This window comes from Protopterus annectens, chromosome 1.part2, assembly GCF_019279795.1.
Source record: "Protopterus annectens isolate FY-2018-M chromosome 1.part2, PAN1.0, whole genome shotgun sequence".
Lineage (NCBI taxonomy): Eukaryota > Metazoa > Chordata > Ceratodontiformes > Protopteridae > Protopterus > Protopterus annectens.
This window is the reverse complement of record NC_056727.1, coordinates 386,401,309-386,417,208: the sequence shown is the minus strand read 5'-3', so window position 1 is coordinate 386,417,208 and position 15,900 is coordinate 386,401,309. Positions and strand designations below refer to the sequence as shown.

At 36.7% G+C, this 15,900-nt stretch overlaps 1 protein-coding gene across 1 annotated transcript in view; it reads right to left on the bottom strand.

Annotated features, from left to right (window-relative positions):
* PLCB1 (phospholipase C beta 1) overlaps positions 1 to 15,900 on the bottom strand; it is a 4,354,095-nt gene that overhangs the window by 4,256,774 nt on the left and 81,421 nt on the right. The window lies entirely within an intron of this gene.

Here is a 15,900-nt window from a genome sequence, read left to right as displayed (position 1 = left end):
CATCAGGCAAGTTGCAGTAGAGTCTGGGTGAGGTTTTCCAGTAAAGTCTTGAAATGTTTTACTTTACCTTTTAAAAAGAAGCTTTTGTTCCCAGCTCCACCCTGAGTTCTCAGGTAATTCACTTTAACTCACCCATTCTAATGTCTGTGTGACTCACAAGTGAAACAGCTATGGTCTCATTCCTAGTTTAAATATGCAATTAAAAGCAGAATACAAGTAAAACACAGTGTAAAGAACATAAATCACAATATATAAAACAGCAGAAGGGAATAAAGCAATACAAAAGATAAGAAAGTAAAAAACTAGCTTTTCCCTCCTCCTTACTACAATATTTATACAGAAAGGTAAAAATACCTTATATGGATTGAAAAAGAGCACAGCTTGTCTTATTTTTGCTTTGCATATGCTCCACAGTATTACGCTTTAGATGTTTATATTATATTCAGATGCCTGATCACATTCAGCTTGCCTTTATATGACTGGTAATATCCCTGATAATAAAATTACAAAATAAATTCTATGGAATATACAACATATAAAGGACTGAAGAAAAATATGTGTAATGAAGTATGGCAATGAGTGTGAAGCTCATGAAGGTTGCAAAATAAAGGAGGACTGTTCAAAATATTTCTAGTATGAGCAACAAGTGAATTTCAAGGATGGCACAGGAATTCGAGATAAGGAAAACTGCCAGAATAAATAAGGCTATGACAGGCAAAAGCAATAGCAACAGATACCAGAAACATGAGCAAATGATTTACAACAGCCATAGCAAATGGTGACATACCTGTAAACAAGAAGACCGATTAAATACTGCAACCAAATCTATTGTGCAAAAAGAAGGTAAAACATGAAATGCTGAACTATTAACTTGAAGTAATATAATATGTTGCTACTTTTAATGTGACTGGAGATAAGACATTGGTGTATCTAATAAATCTTATAATTAAGCTATGTCATGACATCTAATCAAACTGAAGGGCTGCAGAACACCTTGCCTGTAGTGCTTGTCATAGTATGTTTGTGAAAAATAATCTTTTTTCTTTTTAAAGTGCCATATAAATAAAACAGGTTTCATTAATCCCATTAACTATCACAGGTAGTATCTACAAAGTTGTAATGCTCAAGATTACAAATGCTAAGGAAGCAACAGTATACACCCATTTATCTAAATACAGGAAGAACTCCTCTTACTGTAAATTTGAATATTTCAGTATATTCAGTTCAAGATGTCAATAAAACATATGGATACCATCTGTTCACAGATTAGTTCAGTAATGAGATAAGCTGAAAAGTGAATATACCACAGTCATCATTCTTTCAAAATGCTATTGAATGCTGCAACATTTTTAAAGGAACGTAACACCATGGTTGTTATCTTTTATACTAATGTCTCAGATATTTATTCTACTAACTTTCACTATAAAGTAATAAACTTGCATTCATATTCTTTTCTTCTGGTTTAATGCTAATGTTTAGCTAGCTGTTATGGCCTTTAAGAAGAGAGAAGATTAGGCTCTCATCACTGACAACTGGTATCAACAAATGGCAGGGGGGAAAGATTAAAGCACTAGAATACCTCTCAATAGTCCATATTTTCAGAAATTGTCCAGATTTTTGCCTTATATTTTTGGTCTGTTCCTCATAAAATTTGTTTTTTTTGGCAAATCAGTGCTGATTGAAGTCACTAAGTAATGGAATACACTTGAATTTTAGATTTCATATCTTTCAGAAAATACATGACAAAAATCTTGTAATTTTAGCAGCTTTCTAAGTTTATAAAAGCAATATTTACACTTCCCTATTTTTTAACCTTTGTCCCCCCCCCCATTATTTTAGGCTTTGCCAGATTTCTTGCACTAGGAGGTTTGGAAGGTATGAACAGCAGTCATGGTGTTACTTTCAACTCATAACTGCCGACATATGTGTGTGTGTGTGTGTGTGTGTGTGTGTGTGTGTGTGTGTGTGTGTGTATATATATATATATATATATATATATATATACTGTATATACATATATGTATATGTGTATCTATATATATATATATATATATATATATATACACACACACACACACACACACACACACACACACACACACACACACACACACACATATATGTAAATTATAATATTTTGTTCTAGAATATGCATGCAAGATTTTCCAGCTGCCAGCACAGCACACTTTCCCAACACAATTAGTTCATTTTAAGTGGCACATTCAGTTTAGTGTTTTCACAAAGAGGGTAATGTATCTGGCCATGTCCCCTACAACACTAGTGCTACTGTAATAATGGAATTTGAGCTTCCAGCAGCAAATGGCTAGTTCGGACTTATCTGGTTATGCCCCTGCTTCTTTGCTCCTTTGATAACCCAGTAAACTGGCTGTCCCAAAGATCCATTTTTTAGGCATAAAAACCAGACACAAGTCTGACAACAAAATTATAGAAAAAAAACAATTCTAGCAGTCTGTACAGAAGTTACAAGAGTAAAGTACAGTACACAGCATGTGAACAGATAAAGAGTAAAGAACGACAGTTTAACTACAACATACTATTTATGTATGTATCATTATACCTTAAAACATGTATGAGAAAATGCTAGAGTGACCTATACTTTTAACTACAACATACTATTATGTATGCATTATTACACCTTAAAACATGTATGAGAAAATGCTAGAGTGACCTATACTATGAAACATTATCAATGCAATGTGCACAACAGGAGAAGCAAGTAACTACGACAGCAAACAATTTAGGAAAATATAGTCGTGAAGAATGATGCTGCATTTGTATTAATCCCGGGAAACTTATGGCTTAGTAGTTCAGCAGCCACATTTTATTTATTTATTTATTTATTTATTTATTTCCAGTTTGATAACCGGGGAAGTCCACTGGGCTCGAAAGCCCGTTTTCAGTGGAGGCCCGGGGAGAAAAACTCCATGATAATACAATAGAGTAATACATTGCACACAAATACAAGCATACATTGATGATAATACATTGAACACAAAAACACAGCAGAAGGAGAGTAAACTAATACATTATACACAAAAACACTCTGAGTTCTAATAGCACAATATTTTAACAATTCTTCAAAGATGAGGTACATTAGGCAGTATACATAAGAAAATCTTGTTTTTTATGCAACTATAATGTTAAGTGGAGTAGTAAAGAAGAAGGAAAATATAGAATGAGTTTGAATGCAAGAGCAGGAATGCATAGGAGAAGCGAAGGAGAGGCAAAAAGTTAAAAGGAGAAGAGAGGTCAGGAGGAAGATGGCAGAAAAACCGATAGAGTAGTGATCCTTTTACGATAGAGACCAGAAGAACACCTTAAGAAAAAGGCAAAAAGATTCAAAAGTGAGTCTAAGCATACAGGTGGGCAGAGGGAAAAGCACCTAAAGGAAGTAAAGGGTTTAGTCAGGGAGGGGGGAGGAGATAAGAGGAAGAGGGAGGGGAGCTAAGGACTGAGTCTGAAGAAGGGGAACCAGGGGTATGGGAGAAAGGAACTAGGATGAAATAAGATCTAGGTAGGGAGTATACAATTACATTTCCAATTTTGGGAAAGGTGGGAATGGAGAAGGGATTTGAACTGTTCATAGCTTGTAGTAACTCTTAGGAGGGAAGGAAGTGAGTTCCATTTTTTTGCTGTAGTGTAAGAAAGTAGGAGTTGGCCAGAGGGTCGTTTGGGTCTGTACACTGAAATAAGATTTTGGTGGCTAGATCTTAGGGGCCTTGGAGGAGTATATAAGGTCAAGCTATTGGATAATGCAGGGCAAGCAGTAGGGTTAAAAATTAGTTTGTGTGCAGTAGTAAGTTGGAGGAAATCGAGTTGATTAGGGAGTTCTAGCCATTGGAACCTACGGAGGCAGATGCAATGGTGAGTAGAATGGGGGGAGTTAGTAGCGAATTTGGCAATTTTATAGTAGCAACTTTCAAGTTTTGAGGAGATAGAAGTGGTGAGATTAGATAGAATAGGGGCACCATACAGTAGAGAAGGGAGAAGGAAGGTCGTGGCGAGAGTTTGTTTTGTAGATGGAGTAAGAAAGTTGGCATTTCTATAGAGCATACCGAGTTTCTGATGAGTTTTTTTTATGTTTATTTGAATATGATTATTAAAATTCAGGTGTTCATCAATGGTAACTCCGAGTAGTTTAGCACAACTAACAACATCTATTGAGGAGTGGGAGAGGCTGGAGATTAGGAAGGAAGACTTGTCTAGGGTCATTGCTTTTGAGGGAGAGAAGAGGATGATGTGAGATTTGTTGGCATTAAGGGAAAGATGATTTTGAAGCATCCAATTTTCTGTGGTTGTAAAGGCCAATTGGGTTTTGGCTTGGAGCTCGGGAAGGCTAGGGGCAGAGCAGATAACAGTGGAGTCGTCTGCATATTGTACTATTTGAGCCTGAGGAATTGAAGAGTGGAGATCATTGATAAAAATGTTAAAGAGTAGAGGCCCGAGTATAGAACCCTGCGGGACACCGGTAGGGGTAGGTAGGAATTTTGAGGTACCAGTATTCCATTTCACAGCTTGGGATCTATCAGAGAGATAGCTTCTGAACCAAGAAAGAGAGTTGTGGGAGAGATTGAGGTTAGAGAGGTGGTTGAGAAGGAGAGAGTGGGATATTGTGTCAAAGGCGTTAGAAAGGTCAAGAAGAATAGTGGAGACAATATCTCCAGAGTCACGTGCTTGGTTGACAATTTCTAGGAAGGAATGAAGAGCAGTTATGGTACTGTGGCCAGGTCGGAACCCATGTTGAGTAGGAGTGAGGAGATGATTGTTGAGGAGGTAGGGCATGAGTTGTTGGTGGATACATTTTTCAAGTATTTTTGAAATTGGAGAAAGAATAGCTATCGGTCGGAAGTTAGAGATAGTATTATTTTTGCCTCCTTTATGGAGTGGCAGAATGTGGGCTGCACGCCAAAGTTTGGGGACATAATATTCTTGGATGGATCTGTTTATGAGAATGCTGATAGGTATGGCAATGCCATCTGCTGCAAGCTTGAGAAAGAGTGATGGGATGTTGTCAGGGGCATTTGAGCAGGGTTTGAGTTTTAAGAGAAGTTGTTTGATTCTGGTGGTAGACACGGGTTGTAGAATGAAAGTGGGAGGAGGGTTAAGAGAGTTGGAGTGAGGGGTGTATGAAGAAGAAGGCTTTGGGTTAGGGGAATGGGAGGAAGTAGAGAAGGATTTAGTCAGTTGAGCTATGGAGCCAGTAAAAAAGGAGTTAAAGAGAGTTGCGATTTCAGTGTCTGTCTTATTATTGTCTGGACAGGGATTGGATTTTGTACCTGGATGTAAGAGTGAATTGATAGAGTTCCATAATTTTTTGGGATTGTTAGTGAGGGTAGACTGAAGTTTGTTGTAGTATGATTTCTTATCTTTCATAATGAGTTTTTTAGCATGATTACGGAGTTGCTTAAATTGCAGTAAAGAGGCTGGGTTTTTATTTTTATTATATAGTTTCCAAGTTTTGTCCCTTTGTCTCATAAGAGTTTTGGTATCTTTAGTTAGCCAAGGGGCAGAGTTGAACTTTATTCTTTTTGTACGGGGGGGGGGGGCTTGGGAATCTAGGATTTTAAGGAAGGTAGTATTGAAGAGTTCTAGTGCTTCATCTAGGGGGAGAGCATTTAGTGAATCCCAGTTTGTTACTTTAAGGGTTTCAGAGAATACTGAGGGGTTGAAATTAGTTAGGTTACGAGAGTGGGCATAATGTTGTTGGTGTGGGAGCTGTTGGGTTTTTCAGTCAATAAAGGCTGGGAGATGATCACTTAATGAGTCTGGTAAGGTACCAGAGTTGGAGATATAGTCAGGGTGGTTGACTAGAATCCAGTCCAAGATGGACCCAGAAGGTTTAGTTTTGTTAGGTCTGGTAATGTTGTTTATTAGTTGAGTAAAGTTATAAAGATAGATAGATTGAGATGGAGTATTATTATTAATTATATTCCAATCAATATTTACATCACCTAGAATGATAGTCTCTTGTTTAATGTTGTTTGAAGCCCAACAGAGAATATTTTCAAGGGTGGAGATGTTGTCTCCGGGAGGGATATAGATGGTTATTATACAGATACTTTTAAAGTTGTTCAATTTGAGGATTCCTATGACTAGTTCTGCATTATTAAAGTTAGGAATGGTATTTTGGTAAGGGCTGAGATTTAGCAGGCAATTGTAGACTAAGGCTACACCACCTCCTTTTTTGTTTTGGCGATTGGACCTGAGAGCATGGTAGCCAGGTGGTAGAATTTCAGAGTTAGTAGTTTGGGGTTTTAGCCAGGTTTCTGTTACTCCAACTATGTCCGGTTCAGTAACATTTAGCCAGGCATGGAAGTTTGTTATTTTGTTATTAATGCTCTGGGTATTGATGGTAATAACTTTAAGGCATTTGAGATTGTGTCTATCTGTGGAGGAAGTGGGAGAGAGAATGTTAGTTGGTGTAGGCCCAGGGTTAGGATGGACATCTCCTGCACGGGCAAGACATGATAAAGGATACTGAAGTTGAGACTTAGAATTGAGGAGTAAAGTAAGAGGGAGATGTAATTTAAATTTGAAAGAAGGATATTTTATGTAAACTGTATGGATTTTTAGTTTAAAGTAATGTAATGGATTTGGTTGAAGGAGGGAGGGGGATATAAAATAAAAATGGAGGGTTGGCTGTTGTGGATAGGAAATAATGGAGGGAGAGTGGAGTGGAAAAGAGGCGGGTAGTGTGGAATAGGAATAGGAAGATGCATTATACAGAGTGAAAAGAAAGAAAAGCCATGTAAATGAGGTGAGGTAGTGTGGAAGAGGCATGGAAGATTAGGGTAGGATAGATATTAGAAGAGTGGGTTGGGTTGGCTGGGAAGTTTAGAGATATAGGGAGGGGATGTAAGAGAGAGAGCAGCTAGGAAAGGAGAGTGAGAGGAAGAGAGAGAGCAGCTAGGAAAGGAGAGTGAGAGGGAGAGGTGTGGTTTAAAGAGAATCCTCTAGGTGGGGGAGGAGCAATGAGATGGGATAGGTAGAGTGCAATGGGGGAGGAGACAGGAAGGGACTATAAATGTAGATGCACTGGGGTGGGTGGGATATGGGGGTAGGGTAGGGGAGCGGAGTGAGCCCGCAGGGCGAACGGAGCGGGTAGAAACCACCAGGTGAGATAAAAAAGGAGACAATCAAAAAAGGCAGACATGTAAAGTAAAATAGGTATTTAACTGGCTAGAAGAGAAGGATAGAAACCAGAGTGAACCAGATAGATGAATAGTGTAAGGTAAAATTAAGTCAGAATAAAAGCATACAGTGGGAAATAAATCTTTTGATAGTAAACAAGCTGGATTGTTGAAAGGCACGAGAGCTGTGGCAGGTGAGACAGTACCAGTAGAGAAGAATCTTGGTAAGAAAAACAGTGATGGACTACCATATCTAACCGTGGCTTTATTTAGGCATTCATTTAAATGGCAATAATGCAGTATTATTAATACAAAATGCATCATGTCTGCAGCAGCTAGCTACCACAGCATGCTGAATTGTCAATGTTAACTCACAGTTCATCATCTATTCCCATTATTGAGAAAGCAGTGTATATTGTAAGCTTAGCAAATATTTCAGTCTGAACTCTCATATTTTAGATCTCTACTATTCTATCCCATTACTTTAACTGATATGACCATACGAGATGCATTTGATATCATATAGATGAGACTCCTGCATTAGTTCCACAATGCTACTGAACAATGAATGGTCAGTCTAAAGCAGGCTATGATAATAAAGCAATTATAGGATATCAGTGTGTATTATAGTCATATTTGATATATAGTCAATGAAAAAGTTAAAGGCAAAACCAAAGGTTTAGTATATTAACCCCTGATTGTATATTCCATGTATCCAATCAGAAACCCACAGCAGCATCTTACAAAGCCAGTAAAACAGCTTACAAAAATTGCTCTATTGCAGAAGTTGAAAGAATATACAAGCTGTATACATTTGGGGGAAAAAACTTTTGTGAAAATGTTTTTTTTTCTGAAATATAGTATCTAATTGTTTGAGTTTTATTTACTAACCCTTTAAAGAAGACATTACAATAGAATATGCATATTTCTCTCTGAGATACAATGAACCTGCACGTCAGTTTTAATTTACTTTATTTCTGTCTATGATGCTTAGAACTACTACCAGATTAGTAATAGAATCCAGGTGATGTCAGGTTACTTAGTCTTGTGAAGAGAAATATTTTGTTTTCAGAAAGTTTTCAAAAGACCAGTAGAATGAAGAGGGCCTTCTTGTGGACATCAGTGTGGTAGTAGCACTCTTGTGTACGTCAACATATTTTTCTGTCTCTGTTGGGGGGGGGAATAAGAGGCAGCAGTGATACTGAGAAATCTACCATTTCAAAACTGCAGTTCCAGGAATGGTGTGTCCCTGATCTCAAATCCCCAAAATCATAACTCACAAAATGGATTTACATGTACTGGTTCTACTGTAAGATCACAGTTGTGTGAGTCCTTTCTTTTTCATTCTGGCAGTAATTTCTCTCTCTTCCCTAAAGCTGTATAACCATGAAATTAATATATAAGTAAGTGTGGAGGGTAGTGGGTAAGTCCCTATATTAGCAATGTGTGTGTGAAGGTGTGGAGGTAAGTTCACATATCAGGTTTGTGTGTGTGTGTGTGTGTGTGTGTGTGTGTGTGTGTGTGTGTGTGTGTGTGTGTGTGGAGGGTGTGTCCCCATATCAGCTGTGTGTGAGGGGTGTGGTGGGTAAGTGTCCCCATATCAGCAGAGAGTGTGTGTGTGTGTGTGTGTGTGTGTGTGTGTGTGTGTGTGTGTGTGTGTGTGTGTGTGTGTGTGTGTGTGTGTGTGCATGTGGGGGGTGTCTGGAGGATATGACCCCATATCAGCTGTGTGTGGGGGTGTGGAGGTATGTGCCCATATCAGCTGTGTGTTTTGAAGAGTCTGACTGATGATCTTTGCTGTCAGGTGTGATTAGATTTCTTTGCTTTATAGTGGAGCCAGTGAGACAGACTCTTGTGGGAAGGTCATAATAAAAATAGTCTGAAACTGAATTTGAACAGTTCTTAAAAAACATTTTTCTGGGCAGGCAAGGCCACCATCTCCACAATGCATGGGGCTTTATAAACCTATCCCCTACTTAACATAATCATCTTTGAAACTGCTGCATATTGGGATAAGCTGCTTCCTACACCTTCTATATACAAAAGTATACAATTGTCAAAGTTACTATGTCTGTATGCACATATCTCTGGAGCTTCTGTCCATGGGCCTCCACTGAAAATGGACCAAAATCCAGTTGGACTCTCCCAGTTAACAAATGTAAAATAAAAAATAAAATAAAAATAAATAAGTATAATTTCTCTAATGGAGTCACCATGATAAAATTATGTCATTTTTATATGCTTTTTGTCTGCCTGCTTTACAGCTATCAACACTCCTCAACTGGTTTGGTCTTATCTGTTCACCCATACTGAGTATCAATTAATAGAATTAACAGCTGGGTGGAGTGACCATCATCCAGGCATCCATGGAAGAAGTTTGTGCCCTTAATCCATCCTGTCAATGACAGCATTTTTAATAAAGCCCTAACACAATCCCTGGTTGCTGACATCAGCACCTGTTTTACCATGGGGCTTCCTACAGCCTCTGTGTCAAAATATCTTTACCATGGGGCTTTCTACACCCTCCATATCAGCACCTACTTTACTATAGGGTCTTCTAGAACCTTCTCATGCTGTGAGTGCATCCATCCAGATGCTAATGAGGGATAACACTGCTGATTTTGCTGACTAAGCTCATATCCCTGTGTTAGTCATTTTTCAGTGACATATGCTAACCTCCTCTTCTGCACTGAAGACTGGTTGACCAAAACGACTTTACCTCCACTCTGGATAGGTGAGCTAGCATCAGTTGCTCAATCCCATACTCCCCTTGCCTGGTTATTACAGTACCTAAGCCCCTATTCAAATTCAGGTTGTCTGGGTCATAGTCATATCCTTACCCTCTGTGCCATAGAGCTAAGTCAAATAAGACAAAATATGATTGAGTATACAATATTCCACATTTGGTCCTCAGTTGAATGCCCCACAACCAGTCAGTATAACCAAAGACTTAAAATGTAGTACGTGAGAAGTGTTAACCTGAAGAGAAGTGAACTTTGTCTGCATGTCTGCATGCAACAACATATAACTTTGGTTAAGCTTTCCTATCTCACTACATTGATGCTTTTGTTTCATCATTTTTTATGTTATTTCTATTAGCACTTCTCTCCTTTGTGCATTGGTATTTCTGATAAGCAATATGTGTATTTAAATTCACTAAATGTCCATTGTTCTTATATTTTCAGCTGTTATTATTATGCTGTAAATACCACATGTGGAAACTGATTCTGTATATTGCTGTTATTTAGCAATATCCACTTCTACCAATGCAAAAAGTTAGTCATATTCTTCTGGAAACTGACCAGAGACAAAGTTGTTGCCTTAGCCACAATGCTGACTCTGGAAAGCTCCTTACGGAAATAGTCGACTGGTTTATTTTATTTATTCACTCTTTTATTTTACATGTATTAACCTAGTTCAAGAACTAGTCCAAAGAATATTGTCAGCCTTGACCCCAGCCAGATAGCAAACACACAGCATATAACAGTAAATGGAACTATTTGACAGTGAAAATAGAAGAATTTATGTAGTGCATCTGAATATACAAAAAACACTAATAAAAGAAAGAAGCATTTTCTTCAAAGGAACAGCAATACAAGGATTCTTTCACATGTGAAATATACAGATATTACTGATCGTAAATATAATAGGTATAAATAATCAGTAAAAACTCAAGGAAAACTGCAGCATTTGTAGGAGTGTATTAGCAGTACTGCTAGAAAACACTCATACTAAAATAAACAGGCATTAAATAGAATGTTAGCACTCTTACCGAACGATGTCAGAAGTTCTTGTTATATATACGCAGGTACATATTTACATTAGTATAATGAATCCAGCTGTTTGCTATACAGTCTACTGTGTGTAACACCAATGAGTTTGAAAGATTAGTTTTATTATCTAGGAAGAGGATGTCTGGTACGTTAGTCTGTACGTCTGAATCAATTACATTTTGTTGCCTTTGTGAAATGGGTTTTATTCTTTTTTTTTTCCCCAAAATTGTATAAGGTCATCGGCTGTTCTTAGTTTGTTGTGCATTCTGTTTCGCAAATCATAAACTACTTTACAGAACGCTCTTTCTGTGAAGCCTAAGGTAAAAGTTACATCTTATCAGCTGTGCGGAATCATGCCTTCTTAGGTCATAGTTTATATCATAAAGCATGATGATATTTTTAAGAGAAGGACAGCGTTGTCAGTCAGTAATTTAAAGCTTAAAGGCGGTTCTGGCTGTGACTGGTTACAGCCTGATTTTATTTAGAATAAAACGGTGATATTCAGTGGGCTCAGATAAATGAAACCCCCTGAACATTCTGTTTCCAGTGGTTTGCTATAAATTAATATTATGCGAAGGGAGAGAAAGACTGTGACAGGCAGTGAGGACTCTGGTCTGTGTGGTAGGAAATTTATTGCAATAGACTAACCGGGAAAAAGCCGAAAGAAGAAGAAGAAGAACTTTCCTGTTTCAAAGGTGAGAAGGTGTGTTACTTTATAAGATATTTTTATTGATTTATCCTTTTGTTTAACTAGAGCTCAACATGCAAAATGAAGGAAAGATTTTGGTCCAGTTCCATGGCAGTGTGGTTTTGCTATGTAACTTACAGTACTGTATAAGGTTACCAGTAGTTCCACAACCTTTAGTAACACATGGATTTGGTTCAGTTCTATGCCAAGGGATTTTAGTAGTGTGACAATATGGTACAGAAGTAACACAAAACTTTTAATAACAAGTAGTTCACCAAAATATTGTCAGATGAGAAAAGGCTATATATATTCAGGTTACCAGACTATATTTATAATGGTGCCTGAACTATCCTAATAACAGTCATACTATACTCAGCAATATACAACCAACAACAACTATGCAAATCAGTGAAAATATGTAAGTCAACATCTGTAAATAGTTCTGCTTTTGTTCAGTTTAAAAAGTCATAATATACTCAGCATGTGCAACCAACAACGACTATGCAGTCAGGGAAAATATGTAAGTAAACATCTATAAATAGCTCTGCTTTTGTTCTATATTTAAATAATTTTTACAATCTTTGTTTTAAAATCAACAAAATGTTGTTTTAAAAATATGTAAGTAAACAGAGACAGTATCCTTGTACAGAATGCAGCGATTTGTTTAAATAATATTCACGTAAATCCATAACTGTGGTAATTACTGAATCATATTAAAATAGTACAATTGTACAGACTAATTTGTGGTAAGCAATATTCATGAAAAAAGCACAGTTTAGCAGTTATAGAACTACAAATGTTGGTTATAATATAACCTGAATGTAAATGTTGTTTTGCAAGCTGTTACTGCCTCTTTCCCTGGGCTGTGACTGAAAGAATGTCTTTGGATCACTTAACTTCCCTGATTAACAGAGTAAGAAAAATGAAGAACTATAAATAAATAAATGGCACTGGCAGTTCATTTGTGTGTGTCTTTACTAAAGTCAGAGCCTTGGTTAGAACAAGACTACAAAGACACATGCAGTCTTATTATTTGGTGAGATGGGTGTCACCTGTTAAGAGAAACAACAGTGGAGAGTCATTAGATAGTGTGTAGTAGTATAGTAGACCACAGTCTGTACTGTCTGACAGTATTACAAGTTACAACGGATGTTTTCATGGCTGTCACTGAATGTGAAAATGCAATTTCTTAACAAGGTCACTGCAGGAGAGAAATTCCAATTTTCCTGATGTGTAAGCAGCCCTGACAAAGAGGTGTAGTGTCCCCCACACTACTCATGCAGGGGAGTTGCCCTGTATAAAAAACTAACTAACTAACTAAGATTCAAATTCTGTAGCAAAACATTGTTTGTCAGTCATATGTGGAATTCAGACTTTTGCACAGCTTAGAACTTTCTCTAAGGGACAGCCCTCAGTAAACGGTCTGCCATAAAACTGATGTTTGCTCTTCCTTTCTGTAATGCACATGTTGTTGTGCCATGGCTGGGTCAGCTATCAGTTACTGATAAGTAATAAGCATCTGGAAGATTGACACCACATATCTGTCATTTGTGCTATAAAATTCAGCTGCAAGCAAGATGAAGCGGCTATACTCTTGGTAGTCTATGCACTGTATGGCTGCTATGATATACAGAAAACTGACATGGTGAAATATATATCATCAGCTGGTGTTCATACTGCTGTAATGTGATGTATTAATACCCTTGAAGGTTTTGCAAGTGTCAGATTCAGCAGAGCTTCTGCCAGTACTATATCTGGAAGTACAATGATTTGTTTTTTTGTTTTTTGTTTTTTTGGAAAGGCAGGCTCTACACAACAATTTCTATGTTATTTGTCATTTACTTCTGTTATAGGAGAACAGAACTAAAGTTTGAAAACTGGCCAGCTTAGTACCTTCCTATAATTCTAGTATTAGCAGATTTTTTTAATGAGCAAACAGAACAGGAAACTAGAAACTGTGTAATAGGAAACTAACTCAAAAACAAAACATACACTGGTGCCAGAATAAATTGAGCGCTTTCGTCCCATTTATTATAGAACTTCTTCATAATTAAACAATAAAGGTTTAATCATCACAGGATATGATGATGGGATGGCTTTGGTATAAAAGGAAATGAAGTCAGTGATTTATTGTTTAATTCTGAAGGAGTTCTATAATAAATGGGACAAAAGTGTTCAATTTATTCTGGCTCCAGTGTATGTTTTGTTTTAGAAAAGGAAACTACTTGTATACTTTCTTGACAGTTCCCAACCTTGAGCAATACCTTTTTGTTGATATATACCACGACTATCTATAGAAAACTATTAAATGCCCTTAAAAGATATTCTACAAAACTGAAAAATCTATAAATGTGGGCTCCTTTTATTCCTAAAACATAAATGCCTATATTTTATGATATTAAAAAAGAAAACAAATATTCAGTATTTCATAACAGTTTCTGAATATGTCTTCAGTTATTGAAATGTTTTTAAGACAGCAAGTTTCCAGGCTTGTCTTAAAAAAATGCAGCTTTTCAATAAACATGCATCATTGAAAGTACAGAAATGGTGTATCTTTTTCAAATATACTCTTACTTGAGATGTCTTCCTCACAAGTAAGGTTTACAATTCTATGTGTACAGAAGTGTATTCATTTTAAAATGGTAATCTGATTTTATAGATTATTTTTTAAACTATAAAACAGATGTATCAAATACAAAAAAAAATCAACAAATTTATTTTATAGATTTTCTCCTGAAATCTCACATTTTGTTTCTAACATCGCAAGGCCCATGACAACTGGTACAGCAATTAAATTCAAACAATCACTCAGTTTAGGAGTTAATGTCTTACTTCAGCAAATGCAGACATAAAATCTGAGATCAGAATGGAATGAACAGTCACTCGGGTAAAGATCAGTGTTATAAAACCTTAGGTGCTACTCCTCAGGGATATTCAAAATGCTACAAGCTTCATCCATCTTTGATCCATGAAAATGCATTGCAGATTGCCTTTATGTAGCCTCATAAAACTGGAATTACAGTTTCCAGACAATGGTAGTATCATGACAAGTAAATATAAATAAAATAATGCAATGAGACAGTATCCTGAGAAGACATAATCCTTGGGATGGTAAGATTGTACCCATCATATTGCAATGAGAAGAACATGTACTCTCTCTAATAATGACTACTTAATAATACTCCCAAACAGTCTCCAACCTATTAAATGTAGGGAAGAAGGACAGCACTTCCCCACTCATCTGCATCCTAGGCATATTCCCTTAGATTTTGCACTGTATGTACACAAGGGAATTCAAACATGACATTATAGTTGCAAAGAACAAGTCTTCTAAATCTCAGCAGAAACCTACCAGGAGAAGAAACATGTTATGAAATGACATTAACAGTAAAAATCAGTTAAAACAAAACAAACAGCACTGGACCTCTACTGGGGAAAGTGAACTATGAAACAGCAGCTCAAAGCAAATATACCATTCCCAAGTGGAAAGCCGCTTTAATCTAACCCCCACATCCAAAACACTGTAATTTCTGTGGAAGAAAGTGCTCACATATTCTCAAGCAAAGGACTGTGTCTTTTGTGCCTACCCAATTAATATACTCTGCTTCATGTTCAGATACCTAAGGGAAAAAGAAAACATCTCCACTGCAGTGACCTTTTACCAGCATACACAGACAATGTACATATATATCAAAGGGTATACAAATACTTTCACGCATAGCAAGCCTAAACCCACCAGGGTGTTTTCCAAAACCATATAAAATACTCTACTATAAAACTAAATATTTCACTCAGTTTATTGAAACCACTCCTCAATCACTGCAAAAAAAAAAAAAAAAACATTCAAAAAGTATTTATACTACTCATTATTAGCAAAACAAGGAAGGAAGGAAAGTGTCCCTTAAAACACAACACAAAAAAAAAAAAAACAGAGCACAGAAAAAAAATCTCTAGATGCAATGCATTCCCAATGTAGAAAGACTATTAAATCTCAAGGAAAGACAACTTTAATACATCAGAACTTACATAAAGACAATGGCATACAGCTGTATCGAAATGGTAAAGCTGTTAAATTCAGTCAAAATTGTTTAATTTCTTTCTTTGAGGTTTTGACTTTCATTCATTATCCCTTTAAATGCACATGTGAGCTGATGCAAATCTATTATTTATTTCAGGATACAATCTACATACATATTTAATTTGTATAATTTCACTCTGCATGCACTGTATCAAATGTTGCACAACTCTATAGACTTGGAACCTTTACAAATAAGTTGCAAAACAATTC